At 47.9% G+C, this 7588-nt stretch overlaps 1 protein-coding gene across 1 annotated transcript in view; it reads right to left on the reverse strand.

Annotated features, from left to right (window-relative positions):
- IARS (isoleucyl-tRNA synthetase) overlaps nucleotides 1–4255 on the reverse strand; it is a gene marked incomplete at its 3' end in the record, with an annotated part of 64218 nt that extends 59963 nt beyond the window's left edge. The window contains exon 1 of the mRNA XM_015559822.1: nucleotides 4177–4255. The remainder of the gene's footprint in view (nucleotides 1–4176) is intronic.
- Nucleotides 4256–7588: the final 3333 nt, after the last annotated feature.

Consider the following 7588-nt stretch of genomic DNA (forward strand, 5'->3'; position numbering starts at 1 on the left):
TCTGGGTGAGGGGCTGAGGGCTGTTTTCAGGATGGCGAGTGACGGAAGCTCCCAACCGCTCCTTTTTTTCTTTTTTTATTCTGGGCCAGCTTTACCTCTGAGGCTCCAGCTCTTAGGCCTCCGCTCCTGAAAGCAGGTATCTGGTTTGTTTCGGTTCTATAATCGAAACAATATATAACTCCAGCTCTGAGACCCTGGCTCGCTGAAAGCAGGTTTCTGGGGTTTTGTTTAGCTTCTATATTTGTTACGTTTCAAACTGCAGGCTCAGAGGCCGGCAGCGGCAGGCGGGGAACGTTGGTTTCCTCCGTCACTGAAGCAAGCAAGCCTCATGTTAGTTTCAAGCTGCCTGGCTGCCTGCCGCCATCTTGGCTGGCAGTTAATTTGCATATCGCACTGATTAGCCAATGGGAAGGGTAGCGGTTGTATGCTAATTACCATTATTTTCTATACTGAATATTTCATTGTATCAACATGCCATGTTTTGTTTACCCATTCATTAGGACTCTTTCCACTTTTTGGCTATTATGAAGAATGTTATGAATATCAATATATGCTTTTGTGTGGGCCTAATGTTTTCAGTTAGGGAGGCATGGATGAGGCAGCCCATTGGTGCTTTTCTCTCGATATTCCTATCTCTCTCTCCATCTCTGTTGGAGACCGGGTATAAGCTGACATGGTCCTTGCACCTGAAGGGGCTAGCAAGGCTGGGACCCTTACCCACACAGTTTTCCCAGACTTGTTTGGATGGTAGTTATCAGTAGAATGAGAGCAACCTTTGTAGAATGAGAACAGCCTTTCATGGCTTATCAAGAAGTCAGTAACTATTTACTGAGATTTGCTGTACCTAGAATTTGTCCTTCCACTCTATCTCTCCCTTAGAGATTAAGAGGAACAAAGAATACATTCCTCTTGACAGAACTCCTATTCAGTGTTTTGTGTATAAAAGGCATTGCGTGGTTAATAAACTTACTGCAGTTCCTCGATTGAGCTGCAGTCCTCCCGATCCCACTCTCCTGTCTTTCTTTCTTTTCTCAATTCCCACCTCCCTACCTCAGCCCAGTTCAACCTGTCAGGCTGGCCCTGACACATCTCCCTTCTTTTCTCTCTGAAAATCAATAAAAACATATTAATAGAAAAAATAAAAAAAGAAAGAAACCACTACCTTAAACAAGGTTGTGAATTTTTAGCTCCTATATTTAGGTCATTGCTCCAGTTATTTGTATATACAGTGTAGAACAGGGATATTTATTAGAGGCCCAGTCCACGAAATTGATGCACGGGGGGGGGGGAGGTATTTGCTCATCCCGGCCTGCACCCTCCCGCAGTCCGGTAGACATCAGGGGATGTCTGACTGATGGCTTAGGCCTGCTCCCCACCCCCACCTGCCTCCCCAGTCAGACATCCTTAGCACTGCGGCGGAGGCGGGAAAGGCTCCCATCACCAGCCCTGTGCTCACCAGGCTCACCAGTTGTGAGCCATGCTTCTGGTGCACTGACCACCAGGGGGCAGCTCCTGAGTTGAGTGTCTGCCCCCTGGTGGTCAGTGTGTGTCATAGCAATTGGTCATTAAGCCATTCAGTTGGTTTGCATATTAGCCTTTTATTACATAAGTTTTTTTGTGTGTGTTTTTTTTAACAAGTTAGAGTCAAGTTTTATTTTGAAGGAGAAATAAATATGACTGGGTAATGACTTGATGCCTGGGGGCAGGATAAGAATGTTGAGTGTCTTCTTTCCATTTCTTGTGGATGGTGATACATGGTATTTTTAAATTATTGCAAAACTTGCGTCCAAATCACATTATTCACCAATTTTTCACCTACAATGTAACATTTAGTAATTGTAGACAATATGGTTCTAAAAATAAAAAAAATTGGGAATTCTATCTAATGATAATATAAATTCAATAATAATAATTTTAAAAATCTCAAAAATAGGTAAGAATTAGCAGGTTTGGCTCAGGGATACAGCATCAGCCTGTGCACTGGAGTTCCAGGTTTGATTCTGTTCAAGGGCACAAGCCCGGGTTGCAGTCCTCAGCAGGAGGAGCCGATCAATGATTCTCATTGATGTTTCTCTCTCTCTCTTCCTTCCTCTCTAAAATCAATAAATATATATTTTTAAAAATAGTAAGAATTAGTACCTACAATCATAAGACAGAAAGCACTTCTGTGGAAATAACTTCATCTCTTTAACCTCATTTGTTAAACTTCAATCACAGTAACTTGCTATTGAAGAATGAGACCTAAAAAATTTGAAAGCTAAAAAGATGAGAATCTCACATTCAAATAATTACCAGCTCATTCCAATTTTCTATTTTATCCTTTTTATTGCTTGTGGTTTTTGGACAGGACAAACCTTATAGTTCTCTGATTCAGTCTCTAGTGAGAGGTCTTAAAACTGTCCTTATAAGAATTTTGCTAATAATCTCATGTAGAAACCTTGACCATCCCAGGGCTTAACTATCTAGTTGAGTATCCTCACGTCCGTTCCCCCTCAAGGCCCATGTAGTCTTACTTTATAATCCTAACTAGGATGGTGACCAGATTTCCAAGCCAACAGCAGATTGGAAGGGGACAGGATAGCTGGTAATGAGAAAACAGCAGAGAAGATGGAAAACCTTAACAATTCAATAACTATCGAAGTCTGGGGTTTCTAACGAGAAATTCTGAAAACACCAAAGCCTAATCACAGAGACTGAGCCATGTCACCAAAACAAAAAGTCTGTTACAAGAGATTTTTTCTTTCCATTATTTCTGAGATGCAACAGTTTTATATAGGAAAAAAGTAAGAGAAGTACCAGTGGCCGTTTAATTTATTGTCCATTTCTGAGTGGAGTGTGCCATTAAACGGCTTAAACAGAAGTTAGGGGCATTTTGGACCTTCTGCTCTTGTTACACCTCCAGCCTTTCAAGGTCCTATTCGTTCAGTACCGTATTTCAGGACCATTTCGGGATCGCACTGGAAGGCTAGATCTTCAGCTACCAACACATTTATTTCGTCGCTTCCCATGCCCCCACGGCTGGCCCCGTGACTGCCAGGCCTGCGGGAGCTGTGGGAGTACTGGCCAGCCCCTCCGAACCGGGAGTCAGCACCTACATCTCACCAAGACCTCGGGATTCGCGCGCACATGGCAGCGTCCACGCTCTGCAGCTGTCTGACCAGTCAGGAACACGCAGCTGAACTTTTTTTTTTTTAAATCGTGGCCCGAGGATATCTTTCCATTGATTTCTAGAGGAAGTGGAAGGGAGGGGAAGAGAGAGACAGAGAGAGGGAAACATGGGCAGCCCAGCCGGGGCGGGGTAGGAACTGCAACCGAGGTAAGTGCCCTCGACCAGGAGTGTCAACGCGCAAGCTTAGGTCCCCGGGCCATGCTGTAACCGTTGGCCCACCGGCCAGGGCTAACCTTTTTTTTTTCTTTCTTTTTTTTTGCGTAAATGAGACTTAGGAAGATGGCTCATAACTTTGATAGCACTTTTTAGGGAGCTACTACTGCGCAAAAGGTTAAGAATCACTGCATGCCGAAACCGGTTTGGCTCAGTGGATAGAGCGTCGGCCTGCGGACTGAAGGGTCCCAGGTTCGATTCCGGTCAAGGGCATGTACCTGGGTTGCGGGCACATCCCCGGTGGGAGATGTGCAGGAGGCAGCTAATCGATGTTTCTCTCTCATCGATGTTTCTAACTCTCTATCTCTCTCCCTTCCTCTCTGTAAAAAATCAATAAAATATATTTTTTAAAAAAAGAATCACTGCATTATTATGCCAAACACCAAGACCTCAACTCCTACCGATTAGTTCAAGGCCCCAACCCCATCGCAGCTCGGAGAAGCCGCCTCTCCCACCCCAAGCCCACGGCAGGTCCGCCCGCTACCCGGCCCCGCCCGCACGCCGCCCGTGGTTCTTAGGAAGACCTCGACCTCCCAGTCCTTTCTACCCTCGCCCGCCTCCTGCTCCTCTGCGGCCAGCTCCATCCCCCCAATCCCCAACCCTCCGGGTTCCCGTCGCGCCCCTAGGAAGGGGAGCTCCCAGGGCTGCAATCTCGGCCGGTTCCCAGGTCTTCAGCCCCGCTGACCCTCCCAATCTTCTCCTTGGAACTAGATATGCGCGCAACTAAACGACAGCCGAGTAAACATTCAAAAACCCCACCAAACTGTGTTCACTGTGTTCCCGACGCGCCGTACCTGAGGTCCGCGACGGGAGCCTGTGAAGAGCCGCACACGAGGCGCTCGGTGACCGAGGTGACGCAAGGCCGGACCGCGAGCTGAGGACGTCACCGCATCAGCCAATCAGCGCGTGACGGGGGGCACAAGGCAACAAACTCAACGCCGATTGGATGCTCTGGGCTCTAGGGTCAGGCCCCGCGGTGCGTGCTGGGAAGACAGCGCGGCGATTCCGGAGGGCAGTGGTTGTGATCGTCATGCAGTGGAGGCTCTAGGGCTGCATCCAGCCTGGTAGATGTCACTCAGGTGTTCGCGGTTGTCAGTGCTCACCTCCCCGCGCAGGGGACCAGTCTCGTCCCCCGGCAGTGGCCGCGGTCATTGTACTGGGGGGCTGTGAGCACCAATCCCCAAAGCAGCCTGGGCTCTAGGGCTGTTTTTCAGCCTAGTGCAGACCTTCACCAAATTACCCAGGAGCTGGCAAAAATGCAGAAGCCCAGAATACGGACAGGCCTGCTGAAACTGTCTCTGGAGGTGGCTCACAAAAAGCAGCATTTCTGCCCTGTCTGGGCACTTAGTTGATTAGAGTCTCATCCCCATAAACCAACAGTACAGGTTCCATCCCTGGTCAGGGCACAGACAAGAATCCACCAATTAATGCAGAGACAAGTGGAATAATAAGTAAATGTTTCTCTCTATAAAATGAATAATTAAAAAAATTGACCTTTAAACAAAGCTGCACTTTAACAGGCACCAGGACAATTCTGATGCACACTGCAATTCCTGACGGCCGATCTGAGGAGACCCTGCTGTTTCTCAGAAAAAGGTGGAGGCCACTATGCCATGTCTGAAAGGAGCCGGAGAGGGTGGTCAGTGGTGTTCCAGGGAAGCTTCCCCTTTTGTGTCCTTCAGTGCCACCTCCAGAGTATTAAGTTTGATCAAATAATTGAATGGATACTCCCTCCCCTGGCAACTGACCTTTACACCAACATTCCCTTTTGCTCAGCACTTGCTAAGATGATTATCTTTCCCCTTAGGACCTGACCAGAGAATTTTCTGCCCAGAAAAAGCCCACCTAGAGTCCTTTAAAACCTCAGACTCCCTGCCCCTGGGGGCTGGCACCATATTGGGGCTGGCATCATTTTGGGTCTGGCACCATTTTGGGGCTCAGCCCATCTGGTTTCCCAGATGACCAAATTCATAATTCTTTACCCCTTTTGGCCTCATGTGTTCCTCCTTCAGTGACCCTAACATTTGGTGCCAAAACCTGGGAGGGATCCATGGGGAAGGGGAGCCATCGCCCCAGTTTTAATCACCCTGAGTTTGCTACTTGGAGAGCAATAGGCAGTGGCAGCTTGACCTGGGCTTACCTCCAAATCCTACTTGGGTGACATGAATAGGCCTTCCTCCCTTACAGGCCCTCCCAACCAGCCAAGGAGGGTGCCAGATTGGAGACCACTCCTTCCCATTGCTGACCCCCCACTCAACCCCAGTTCGTTTCATCTCCGGGAGGTGACAATTGGATCACCCCTCCGTATTTTTGATTTGTTGTCATCTCAGACAAAAGGCCTAGCACTAGGCCAGAAATCCTCTTCAGTTTGGCTTCGGCCCTGGGACCAGGTTCCACAGTCTTCCTTGTCACAAGGGATGCCTGCCACATGGATTAGACTGTCCTCCTCTCTCCAGAACCTGACTAGATGGTGGGGATGCCCTCCCTCTAGTCTTGCTCCCCAGGTCTCCCTTTGTTGCTTACCTCCTCTTCGTAATTTACACCACCAGGAATTTTTTTCCATCCCCCCAAAAACACTCCTCTGGCATGTCTCCTCCATATCTGAACACACTCAGCCTTTCCATGGAGGTCCGGACAAAGCACCGTATCCACAAGATAAATTAGACAATGATTCACACTGTCCCAAGATTTTTAACCTTCTCCAGGACTTAATTTCTGTCACTGAAATGGGAAGTTGTCGGAGATCCCCTATACCCAGGCCTTCTTTACACTCTGCAATTACCCTTCTCTCTCCTCCTTACCAAGCCCCACTCTTGTTCCCAGATAACCTAGCCTCCAGCCCCCCATCCTGCCCTTCTGAGAGGTGGCCAGGGCCGAGAGTTTGGCCAGGTACACATCTCATTTTCCATGTCTAACCTCACACAGATTGAGAGGCATCTCAGTTATTTTTCCACCGACCCCACTACCTTTACTAAGGAATTTGAGTACCTGACTCAGTACATGACCTCATCTGGCATGACATCTGTGTCTTCCTGTCCTCCTCTCTCACCCCAGAAGAGAAGGAGCATGTCTGGCTAGCAGCTCATGGCCATGCCGATGCCCTTCATAGAGAGGATGCTGACATGGTCCCCCAAACTGACCCCCGAGATTGGCCTATCAGGTTAATTCTCCAGGGCACTGCCTCCACAGCCATATAATTACCTGCCTCATTGCCAGACTCAAAAAGGACCCCACCTCCCCAGAGGGAATCCTTCTGGTGAACACTCATTTTATATCCCAATAAGCCCCCAACATATGCCGCAAATTTCAAACATAGACACAGGTTCACAAACCCTTAAAAAGACCCTGTTATCCTGGCCTTAAATGTCTTTAATAATAGAGACGAGGAGACCCAAATCCAAAAACAAAGGCAAGATCAGGCCAAGGCTAAAGCCCAAAAGAAGGCCTCAGAGAATGTTTGTGAAAGTTGTAAGAAGGTCTGTGAAAGTTATAGGTTTGTAGAGAGAAATGTTAAAAGGAAGTTATATAAATGACACAGGCCAGTGAGCCAGGACAAGCAAAATAGGGAAACTGAGATAGTAAAAAGCAGTTGCAACCATCTAGAAAATCCAGATGCCAAGCAGTCCGCAGCCATCTAGTAAATCTATGGTCCTAAACCAAGGATAATTGAAACTAAGAGAAACGACCTCTTTGGTATAGTAGACTACAACCATCCAAACTAATTTTTCTTTCCTCCCACCAGACCATAATTCTTGTTCTTCTAGCTTTTGCCTCAATAATACTAAAATTTATAAAACGGTTTGTCTCTACCAGGTTAGGCAGCTTAGGCCCCTGATCTTTTCCTCCCTAAAGACAACATCTAGGTCTCAGTTGTATTTCAGCTCCAGGCCCAGAAAAGCAGCAAAACCAGACAAGTGACGCTGTGGCAGCCTCGGGACCAGCTTTTACCTCCCAGTCACTCAACAGGACACTCCCCAGCCGTCACCAGCCAGTCTCGTGGGGAAATTATGCTGCTGCACCCCCTCATCCAGTTGACTACCATCAAAGTCCAAACCCTGCCCTAGCCAGTTTGGCTTGGTGGGTAGAGTGTCGGCCTGTGGACTGAAGAGTCTGAGGTTAGATTCCAGTGAAGGGCACATGCCCAGGTTGCAGGCTCGTTTCCCAGTAGGGGCTTGCAGGAGGCAGCCAATCAGTGATTCTCTCTCA

The sequence above is a fragment of the Myotis davidii genome, unplaced genomic scaffold (assembly GCF_000327345.1).
Source record: "Myotis davidii unplaced genomic scaffold, ASM32734v1 scaffold315, whole genome shotgun sequence".
Lineage (NCBI taxonomy): Eukaryota > Metazoa > Chordata > Mammalia > Chiroptera > Vespertilionidae > Myotis > Myotis davidii.